The sequence below is a fragment of the Ahaetulla prasina genome, chromosome 5, assembly GCF_028640845.1.
Source record: "Ahaetulla prasina isolate Xishuangbanna chromosome 5, ASM2864084v1, whole genome shotgun sequence".
In the NCBI taxonomy this organism is placed as follows: domain Eukaryota; kingdom Metazoa; phylum Chordata; class Lepidosauria; order Squamata; family Colubridae; genus Ahaetulla; species Ahaetulla prasina.
The window spans coordinates 38507023-38519017 of record NC_080543.1 but is presented as its reverse complement, the minus strand read 5'-3'; positions in this window follow the sequence as shown (position 1 = coordinate 38519017).

Genomic DNA, 11995 nt, shown 5'->3' with positions numbered 1-11995 from the left:
TAAAATTATAAGATCATTATTCTGTATCCTAATTGTGTTCCAAAGGTGCTTTTCCATGAGGCAACTAGACTTCCTTGTTTTTTTTCTTTTGAAGACACAATTCAAAGGGTGTTCATCCCAAATTGTATAGCTAAAAGTCTGTAGAGAGTCTCAGTCATCCAGGTCATTGTTGTCCCAAAGGTGCTTTTTTAGGAGGGATGAACCCCCTTTGAATGGTGTGGGAGTAGGAATAGATTTCCAGAGAAAAATTGCAGACTACAGGAACCAGGAGCACTACTCAGGTGATCTTGAGGTCACAGATAAACCTCTAAGTGCTTCAACAACCCTCTAAAACAATGATGGCTAACCTTTTATGGACTGAGTGCCCAGAGCGCTCACGCCCAAACCCCCAAAATGCAATGTGCGTGCTGCCACCACACAGGTACGCAGCCCCCCCACATATGCGCTCACAGCACCTCTGCACACACTCCTGCACCCTGCACATATGCGCACAGTCCCCCATGTGCAGCCTGCCCCCGCACATGCACGTGCAAGTCCCCGCACTTGCTCCGCCCCTGCACATACATGTATGGGCTCCACATACGCCCCACCCCATGCATGCACAAATGGCCCCCTGCATGTGCCCCACCCTTGCACATGAGTGACAGAGACCCAACAACCAGCTGGCTGGCAGGAGGTGTGCAAGCTAACACGGTGGAGCTGAACTGGGGCGACGGCTCCAGTGCCACAGAGAGGGCGCTGCGTGCCACCTGTGGCATGCATGCCATAGGTTTACCATCATGGCTCTAAAAGGATGCAGATTACCAGATGTCTGCAAGGAATATAAATCCTTCCATTTCCCTCTATCCTGTCAGAGTTGAAGAAGTTTCTTGGATGAGATGCAAAATGTCTTCAAAAGAAAAAACAAGAAAGTCTTGAAAAAGCACCTTTGGGACAACCATGACCTGGATGACTGAGAATCTCTGCAGACTTTTGCCCTAATTGTGGAATAATAAAGAAGGAGGCAGTTGGCTTTGTTTGGCTGGATGTGTTGAAGCACAGAGTGGATGGCCGCCTATCACTGATTTTTTAATATGATTTCCAGCTGTAAGCAGAGCATTGGGCATAACAGTCAAAACTGTTCTTTTGAATTCTATGACAGTAATGTATCTATATATCAAGAGACATCATTATATTAATAATTACTTATAAGTAGCGAACAATAGAGAAGCCCCGGTACAAAAGATATGTAGAAGCAAGACAAATTGAACTTAGGACTGAAAAACATTGAAATTATTATTCCCTGAATGAATAAGTTATCTAAGACCATTCAAATAATTTGCTAAGCAGAGAAATCACCTCTGATTAGGTTATTGGTCACTATAGTTTCATAGACAATACAGTTCTATAAAACTCTTTTTTTAAAAAAAAATCTCTTTAAAGATGGAGAAAATTGCTAAAATAATACTATAATACTTACAGACTGTATCACACTTGAAGCTGAAACTAGAATACACCTTTTTTCCTAAATCAGGAAAGACACACAAACCAAAACAAATTCTATTTGCACTTTGAAGCACACCTTAAAACAGGCATTTCCTTTTCCAGGTTCACAATCCAAAAACTAATATCCGCAAACCAACCTGAAGCAAATAAATTACTACAGAATATGAGATTCCCACTTCAGACTAACTTCTGATTAAAAAGACTTGAATTACTTCTGGTTCCAATAGAAGGAATAATAAATCTTTATCTGGCTTTATACCTTGTGTTAACTGAAGTTTCTTTATTATGTTGTCTTCAGAAAAGCTAGGTTTGGAAGCATCAAGATAATTAGGTCAATTTGGCTTTCCCTGAATTATGACAGAATTCATTGTCTCAGATCATGATATAAAACTTTCTGTGGCAGAATGAAGGATGAGGAGACATCACTGCAGGATTCTGTATAGAGTGCCTTCTCTGTGATGTGGTACTAATCTTTTCACAGTACTTATATGGGTATCAAAGCTTTAAGTATTTGCTCACTTTAAGATAAGCCTTTTCTTTCTGATCTTTTGTTAAAATTACCTGTACCCAAATTTTTGTTTTTAACTTAACAGTATGTGTATAACCGTTTAACATTTCTTGTGGCTATAAATTGCAAAATGCATTAGTTTTTTAAGAAAACCTTATGTTATTAATAAAGGTAGCTTGGGACTTCATTAATTGTCACTGGTCTCAGGTTCTCAACTCTCCTGTAAAAACAGAAGAGACTTAATTGCTCTGTATGTGCCTCATTATTTTAATATTTTCTCAAGTTTTGTTTGTTTGGTCATTTTACATTTCTTCTTTTCTACATCTATCCTGTTGACTGTTCTTTTTTACACCTTTTCTGTTTTGAACTTCTCTTTTGGTTCTCTTTGATCTTCTGCAAGGAAGTTTTATGAGCAATAATTCCTGATGCTGCTTAAAAGTACTCAGCTGTTTACTAGTTATGCTATTTCCCTATGAGCCTATCATTTCTGGACTTGACAGTACTAAACCAATTCACTACATGTAATTGTGTCAAAAAGGCTAATGGGCAATTTTCCAGTGTTCAATTAAAATAATGGAGTCAATGGAACATTATATCAACATCTTTACTGTCCCCACCGTGACACTATCCACACAGTATGAAGCTTACGGCTCAAGTAGCAAAAACAAAGAGTCCATCCTGCTAATAGTATAGCGAAGCAACTGTATCTAATGACAGTTGCTAGGTGGAAGACTTACCCAGCTCTATGCAACATAGCCTAAAAAATCTTTGCATAAGAGTTTTGTGCTACTACAGAATAAACTGTGCATGTGTGCATTTTCAGAAGACTTGCTGGCTTTGACAGATGAATAGATTGGGATCTCTTTCTGTACTTCTGATTGAATGCTACATTATATACTGAGTGGAAGGAATGTGGATTAGTTGATGATGTTATTTCAAGATTGTCACAAGTGAAGATGGTCACTGATCAGTTTCAAATTACTTTAAAGGCCTCAGGAAATTATTGAAATGTGGAACTGCCTTTAGCCTGCACTCATCAGCTATAGTGGAGATTGCTAATCCACCTATTAAATCTATCAGCTGTTAAATATGATGTGCCAGCAGGTGTCTGCACCTAGCTTAATTTGGCCAGATCAGGGGTCTCCAACCTTGGCAACTTTAAGACTTGTGGACTTCAACTGGGCTAGATCCAAGAAATTGGGTCAGATTTGGTTGCTACTTGAATCACAATGAGGTCCCAGGACTAAGAGCTACAATTAGAAGTTGAGGGGAAAAACAGAGAAAAGGGCAATTGCAAACTACTTCTGTATTGTTACAATAATTATATGGACCTGTGCATGTCAGTGCCAGGACTTGAAGGAGTCTTTACTTATAGATTGGAGGTGACACCATATTTTCTTTTTTTGTATTTATTTCATATATTTATAAATCACTTCCCATTATTGCAAATGCTGAAGTTGCTCATAATCAACAGTTAAAATACAAGATACACAATAGATTAAAACACTAGAAAAATTATAAATTTAAAAATGAGGAATTCTGATAAATATCAAACCTTTTTTAACATAGACCTTTTTTCAAGTGAAAAGTAATACCTGATAAATATGGCTGATAAAATTTAGCTAGTTTCAATAATGATCCATTATGTTTATTTGGTTAGATTCAGCACTTAAAATAATCACTGAGTATTTAAGATGTTACTATACCCAGAGGCTTGGCATATTTTAAACTATGCTGTAAGTCATTGAAAAATTTTTTGTTGTTGTCATCTAGCCAAGAATCAGCTTTAATACTATGACAAGTATAATTTATTTGCACAGTGTATTGAATGCAAAGCAGCTGAAGCAGACATCTTAAATACTAAGCAGTTGTTTACACAAACTCACAGCTTGATGATCTTATGTTTTATAGAGAGTCACACATCACATTCGAACTGTAAAAGTAGATAAGAATCGTCATTTTGATGTAAGACATGTGATAGGCATGAGAATGTCACTACTGAAGTGGTATGGCTATAGTCAACATGTATTTCTACTGTAAAGGCAACAAGAAACACCAAAAGGAGCTGCAAATAGAAGTGGATCACTTAATTGCTGAGCAACCCTTGTGTAGTAGCATGTGTTTATTTGCATTGTTTATTTGTATTGTTTATTTATTCATTTATTTGTATCACACCTTTATTATTTTTAGAAATACGGGTAACTCAAGGTAGTGAACATATCCAAAACATTTTCCTCTTCCTATTGTCCCACGACAATATCCCTGTGAGGTGGGTTGGGTGAGAGAGAGTGATTGACTCAAGGTCACCCAGTTATCTTTCATGGCTAAGGTAGACTAGAACCTGTCTCCTAGTTTCCAGTCTGGTGCCTTAACTATTAGACTAAAGCAGGGGTGCTATTCATCAGGTTCTGACAGGTTCTGGAGAACCAGTAGACATTTTGAGTAGTTCGGAGAACAGGCAAATATCACCTCTGACTGGCCCCAGAGTTTATTTTTATTTTATTTATTTATTAATCAAACTTATATACCGCACCATCTCCCGTAGGACTCAGGGCGGTTCACAGGCATATTAAAACAATATAATAAATAAACATTAAGACCCAGTTAAAACTAAATATTATCATGGCCTGATCACTAAAACAATAGAAACCAATAAAAACCCCATTAAAATATGCTAAAACATTTTATCTTAGGCTAGTCCATGCGCTGAAATAATAGAGTCTTCAGTTCACGTCTGAAGGTCCGGAGGTCGGGTAGTTGTCGTAATCCTGGAGGAAGCTCGTTCCACAGGGCTGGTGCCGGCACAGGGAAGGCCCTCCTGGGGCCGCCAACCTACATTGTTTGGTCGGCGGCACCTGAGGAGGCCCACTCTGTGGGAGCGCACAGGTCGTTGGGAGGCAATCGGCGGCAGAAGGCGGTCTCGAAGGTATCCCGGTCCTAAGCCATGGAGCGCTTTAAAGGTGGTAACCAAGACCTTGAATTGCACCCGAAAGACTACCGGTAGCCAGTGTAGGCCGCGCAGGATAGGTGTTATATGGGAGCAACGCGGTGCTCCCTCTATCACCCGCGCGGCCGCATTCTGGACTAACTGGAGCCTCCGGGTGCTCTTCAAGGGGAGCCCCATGTAGAGAGCATTGCAATAGTCCAGGCGGGAAGTGACGAGGGCATGAGTGACTGTGCGTAAGGCGTCCCGGTCAAGGAAGGGGCGCAACTGGCGAATCAGGTGGACCTGATAAAATGCTCCCCTGGCGACGGCTGTCAAATGATTCTCTAAGGACAGCCGATCGTCCAGGAGGACGCCTAAGTTGCGCACTCCCTCCCTGGGGGTCAGTACTTCCTCCCCCACAGTCAGCGATGGTGTAAGCTGACTGTACCGGGACGCCGGTACCCACAGCCACTCTGTCTTGGAAGGGTTGAGTTGGAGCCTGTTCCTCCCCATCCAGACCCGCACGGCCTCAAGACACCGGCCCATCACCTCAACGGCTTCATTGGGGTGGCTCGGGGTGGAAATGTACAGCTGCGTATCATCAGCGTACAGATGATAATCCACCCCGAAACCACGGATAACCTCACCCAGCGGCTTCATGTAGATGTTGAACAGGAGAGGCGAGAGAACAGACCCCTGAGGCACCCCACAAGTGAGGCGCCCCGGGGCCGATCTCTGCCCCCCTGCCAACACCGTCTGCGAGCGGTCAGAGAGATAGGAGGAGAACCACCGATAAACGGTGCCTCCCACCCCCAATCCCTCCAACCGTCGCAGCAGGATACCATGGTCGATGGTATCAAAAGCCGCTGAGAGATCTAAAAGAACCAGGACAGAGGAACAACCCCTGTCCCGGGCTCTCCAGAGGTCATCCACCAACGCGACCAAAGCCGTCTCGGTGCTGTAGCCGGACCTGAAACTGGACTGGAACGGGTCCAGATAGACAGATTCCTCCAGGTGCTGAGGAAGCTGATATGCCACCACACTCTCAACAACCTTCGCTAAAAAGCAAAGGTTGGAGACTGGACGATAGTTTGCTAAAATAGCCAGGTCCAGGGAGGGCTTCTTAAGGAGGGGCCTCACCACCGCCTCTTTCAAAGCGGCAGGGAAAACACCCTCCAACAAAGAAGCGTTGGTAACTTCCTGGAGCCAGCCTCGTGTAACCTCCCGGGTGGCCAGCACCATCCAGGAGGGGCACGGGTCCAATAAACATGTAGTGGAATTCAACCTACCCAACAACCTGTCCATGTCCTCAGGAGTCACAGGATCGAACTCAGCCCAGATAACATTCTCAAGACTCGTCTCCGCCATCCCACCTGAATCTATCCAATCAGTGTCCAAGCCGTCCCGAATCTGAGCGATTTTATCAGACAGATACTGCACAAAATCCTCAGCACGTCCCTGTAAGGGGTCCTCCCGAGCCTCCTGCCTAAGCAGGGAGCGGGTCACCCTAAACAGGGTGGCTGGGCGATTATCTGCCGATGCGATGAGTGCGGAGAAATAGTTATGTTTTGCCACCCTGATCGCCACTAGGTAGGTCTGAATATATGACCTCACTAGTGTTCGGTCTGGTTCGGAGCGGCTGGACCTCCAGGCGCTCTCTAGGCTTCTTTTCTGGCGCTTCATCTCTCTCAGCTCCTCGTTATACCAAGGAGCTGGTCGAGTTCGTCGCCGGATCAGAAGCCACAAAGGCAGCGGCCGCCTCATCCCAGAGTGGGGTGGGAATGGAGATTTTGCAGTATCCTTCTCCTGCCACGCCCACCAAGCCACGCCCACAGAACCGGTAATAAAAAAAATTGAATTCCACCACTGGACTAAAGTAGCCAAACTGCAGCAATCTGTAGGTTTCATATTGCATTTTGTGTCTATTGCAACACAAGCTCTTCTTCCCTTTCTTTTGATGTCATGATTCAAGCCCAAACTGGCAGCACTGAGACATCATGATGCATGATATCAAAAGAATGTTTCACGATATGCCCTCTTTGTCTCTTCCATGAAAGCCTGCACCTAATAGTGCCTGATGCTTATTCTAACATATAAGATATACTGTTTCCTGCTACACAGCTCTTCTCCAATAACTTATCATGGTTTTATGAGCTCTTTGCTCCCTGTTCTATTTAATCCATGTTCTTAAAGAGAATCTATTTGTCTGGATTTAGTTTGGCAGTCTTAATCTTACTCTGAAATTTAGAAGCAATATTTCTTAACTAGATATTAAGGAAGGTAGACTGATAGCAGGAAGGAGTAGGATTGAGCAAAATCATTAAGGAGGGCATTCAGAAAATATTAAACAATCTTAAGAAAGGAAAAAGTGTGAGACAGAAACTAAGTTGTCATCTCTTCAAGTTAAGGCAGAAACAGAGATGTCATGGATGTCAGAAATTCTCTTTATTGTAGGTCTGCTGAAAGGTGGTTGGAGTTTCTCTGCTCCATCTTAGAGCAAATAAAATCTAAACAGAGTTATTTTTGAATTCTTTGTCCAAACTGAATAATCTTTTCTGAAAATCTTTAATAGTTTGCTCATTCCTTCCCTACTCCCAAAGCAAGGATGAGCCTGACATCTATGGCAAAGGTGTCAAACTCACAGTGTCACCTTGCCGTCATGTGACATTTTGCAGTATTTTTTCCCTTTGCAGAGCTGGGGTGGGTGTGGCCTGTGCCCGATGCATCCGGCCTGTGGGCCACCAGTTTGACACCCCTGATCTATGGACTCCAATTAGCCTATAACAGCAGCTCTCCTATCTATTCAGATATGGTCTGGGTGACCATTTCTGTTTGGACTGCTGTACAAAACTGAATTTTGCCTGGCAGCCAATGTTTTCTTTTTTATGGTCCAAAAGGAATAGTGACCTTGTGAAATAAGATCCTGACTAAAACCAGTTAGATATATCTATTCATACATTTACTTTCTGACACATTTATGTGTAGAAGACTGTTAACAGTGTGGGTCTTATTTTCTCAGTTTGAGATTTCATTTGTCCAGCTCATTATATTTTAAAGTCACATGAAAATTTGCATGTATAGCTAATATATGTACTTCTTCCAAATTTCAGATTTGAATGTTTTATGGGTTAAAATATATTTAAAAAATCCTTGGATATAGTTGTATATAAAATGAATAGCTGCACTTTGTGATTAATTCTTCTTTTAAAGATATTTTTATACATTTGGGGTTTTGACTAGTAGCACTGCAGAATTTGGAGTAGTGTGACTATTCATTTATGTTTTAGTTCCCAAAGCATAAATTATAAACATTTACATTAAAATGAATAATTCCTTTCAATTTTGGGGACTTCCAATTATCCATTTTCTCTTAAAAAAGCATTATTCATTAATTTATTGACTCCACTTTGGGGATAATCCAGACATCACTGCTGAGTTATTATGTTCTACTTTTTAATATTGTTCTTCTGTCTTTTAAAAGGGCTTATTTCAATTAATTGTGCTAATTTTAATGAGATTACAGTTCCAAACTTTTTATTACATGCTATTAAAATTTTAAATAATAAAAGCATGAGTAAACAATGGGATTGCTTGGACTGAAAATTGGAAACAATCAATTAATGCCCAAAGTCAAGTTTGGGACTTTGTAACAGATTAGCATGGCAAATTGCCTTCCAAAAGCCATGGCTGAGGTTAAAGGCATTTGTAAAGAACTGGAAAGCTTAAAGACACCAGTGTAATCCATTTCATTTAATAATCAAACAAATGCCAAAAATTAAATAATTTAAGATGGATTTCCTTTTCATAAGTGCCATAGTATTGAGCACAAGCTTCTTAATTTAGGATTTAAGCCTATCAACTGAACTGTAAAAATTAGAATAATAAAGAAATAAATAAACTCAAGCTGCTAATGAAAAATGTGATTTTATCCAAGAGGGACCAATTAAATCATATTTAGAAGTCATCTTAAAATGTTTGTGCATATACAATAATATACAATGAATTAAAAGGTGAGTATTTTGGAATCAAATAAAAATGAAACTGCCAAATTTTAATATTTTAAAAGAAATGAGTTTCCTTGAATCAAAGAGGCATACTGAGAAAACGTTGTAGGATTTTATCAGTGGACTTTGATGTTACATGATAAGTTAGGAAAACATGTTTCTACAAATGACTCTTTTTATAGGTGGTCTTGACTTTGTGTATCCTGAGTTGGGGGGAAAAAACACCAGACTATACTAAGCACATGATTCTGTTTGGGAGATGACTTTAGGAGAGTATTTGTGTATTTTAAAAGGTAAAGGTTCCCCTTGCACATATGTGCTAGTCGTTCCCGACTCTAGGGGGCGGTGCTCATCTCCATTTCAAAGCTGAAGAGCCAATGCTGTCCAAAGATGTCTCCGTGGTCTTGTGGCTGGCATGATTAAATGCCAAAGGCTCATGGAACACTGTTATCTTCCCATCAAAGGTATTTTGTACTTGCATTTTTTACGTGCTTTCGAACTGCTAGGTTGGCAGAAGATTTGTGTATTTTAGCCATGAACAAAATGGAAGATGGGCTTGTGTCCATGTATTATATATGCTTTCTTAAGGTTGTTTGGTTATAACAGGACCCTGCAAATAAGAACAACCTGAACAACTGGTATCATTGCTGTTGTTTGTTGATGCTTATCATTCAGATCATTTATTTATTTGTTCAATATTATAGGTGCCTATCTCACAGATACCTCACTATGTGCAGCTGTATCATATCACTTCTTCTACCGTTTTTATAATTGGATCCTTTTCCCTGTGTTTTTGTGCTTACTTTAAAAGTAGTACGGTGAAGATACAATTGCCAATATTTTATCTACCAGTTTTCATTAAATTTGATGGAAGATATAATTGTATCCAGAATTCTTTTTAAGGAAAAGATAGATTTATTGCATAGATATTTCATACATCCCATGCTATTATTAGTTGCAGAATAGCAAGGAATTAGATGGATGGATTAATTAAATTAGATAGATAAATTAGATGTTAAATAGGGGGCGCCAAATGAAGAGGTGCGATGCAGTAGTCCATTCAACACTTTATTCCCAGCTGCGATCAGGAGCAAGAGACTGGCAGGCTGCCAGAGCTCTCTTTTTAAAGAGCTCCGGCAGTCTTCTTGGCCACTGACAACGGTTTATTTTTCCCGCCGCTGGATTAGCCAACCAGCGGAAGGCATGCAAATGACTGCATTTGCATATGTCCATACGTAACACACCTCCCCTCCTGGATAGATCATACCCAATCATGTTAGATAATGTAGTCACACAGGTAGGTGGGGCATTTGAGGGCGCAACTGGGCCTGCGCAGTTCACTTGCCTCAGTGGCAGCAGCCTGTGCAATCAGCCTGCTGCCGTTCCGGAAACTTGGATGGAACCTCCTGGAACACTCCCATGGGCATGGAGGATTCCATCCCAGCCCTTCCTTTTTTGGTTCCTGGATCTTGTCGCTGGACTCCTGATTCTTCAGCTAAATGTTCATGGTCCTCCCTTGGGGTTGAGTCTAGGGCCTCTGTGTTGTTTGGAGCTAGGGACAGTTTTTTATTGTGCTGGTTCCCACTTGTTGCTTTGTATGCTCCTTGGGGCGGAGGCTCACTTAGTGGTCTCTCGGGATTTTGGTCTTGTTGGATGGTGGATTTTTTGGGTTGTCTTAACCAGGTCTCCCCTAGTCTATTTCGGAGTTGGTCAATATGCCTCCTCCATACCCTGCCATCCTCAAGTTCTACCTGGTATGACTTAGGCCCCATCATGGCTATTACCCTTGGTTGTACCCAGGTGGGATAGCCCGTGTAATTATGAAGAAACACCAAATCCCCTTCGTCAAATTCCCTGAGTTGTCGGTTTGAGTCCAGGGATATTTCCAGGTGGTAATGGGGGTGCAACCTGTCCAACAGTGACTTTAGTCTCCGACCCATTAATAGCTCAGCCGGACTTTTATTAGTTGTTGCGGTGGGGGTGATATGTTGGGCTAAGAGGAATTTGTCTATCTTTTCCTGCCAGTTACCCAGGCCCATTCTGGTGAGTGTTTCTTTGGTCAGTCTCTCCATTTGTTCTGCTTGACCATTACTCATGAGTTAAATGGGGAAACCAGAGCATGTCTGATTCCTTGCTCTGCTAGGAACAACTTGATTGCCTTTGCAGTTGACTGTGGCCCATTGTCAGGGACAAGGATGTCTGATAACCCATTGTAAACAATTTTCTTCATACCCTTAGCGTTGCTTCTGTGGTCAGATTGGGCATTATCACTATCTCTAGCTATTTGGAATACGCATCAAAGACAATTAGAAACGTTTGTCCCCCCCATCAGCCAGCAAAGTCAATATATATCTGTGACCAAGGACTCTTTGGGATTTCGCACTCCCTGATTGGTGTCCAGGGTGGAGCTGGTTGGTTTTCCTGGCGTGGCATTCATGTTGCTACCCATTCTGCAATGTCTCTGTCTAAGTTTGGCCATCAAATATAGCTCCGGGCCAACACCTTCATTTGTACAATCCCCAGGAGACCCAATCACCTGGTGTATAATCCCCAGGTGACCCAATCACCTGGTGTATAATCCCCAGGTGACCCAATCACCTGGTGTACTGTTTCTAGGACTTGTTTCCTTAACCCCTGTGGCACAATCACTCCCCCCCCCATAACAGGCATTCTTTTAGTGTTGACAGTTCTAATTGTTCCGTTTGGAATGTTCTGAACTCCTCACCTAGTTCTGTTGTGACCACTCCCTCAACACCCAGTTTAAAACTTTGGACAACAATTTATCCTTCCTTGTGTACTCTGCAGTTCTGTTGGAGGTGACCGGGCCATTTAGTCCAATGTCTATAAGTAGTACTTGTGTGGTTGGAGCCAGACCCTCAACAAGCTCTGATAGGGGGCACCTATTGAGAGCATCGGCTTTGGTAATGTTCTTTCCCAATCTGTGCACCAGCTTGTAGTCATACTCCATCAGGAAAATTGCCCACCTGGCCATCCTGGGGCGCATGTTTGTCAGTCCCCAGCACTGAGACCCAACAGCAGCTTATGGCGAATTATGAGTTTGAATTTCCTCCC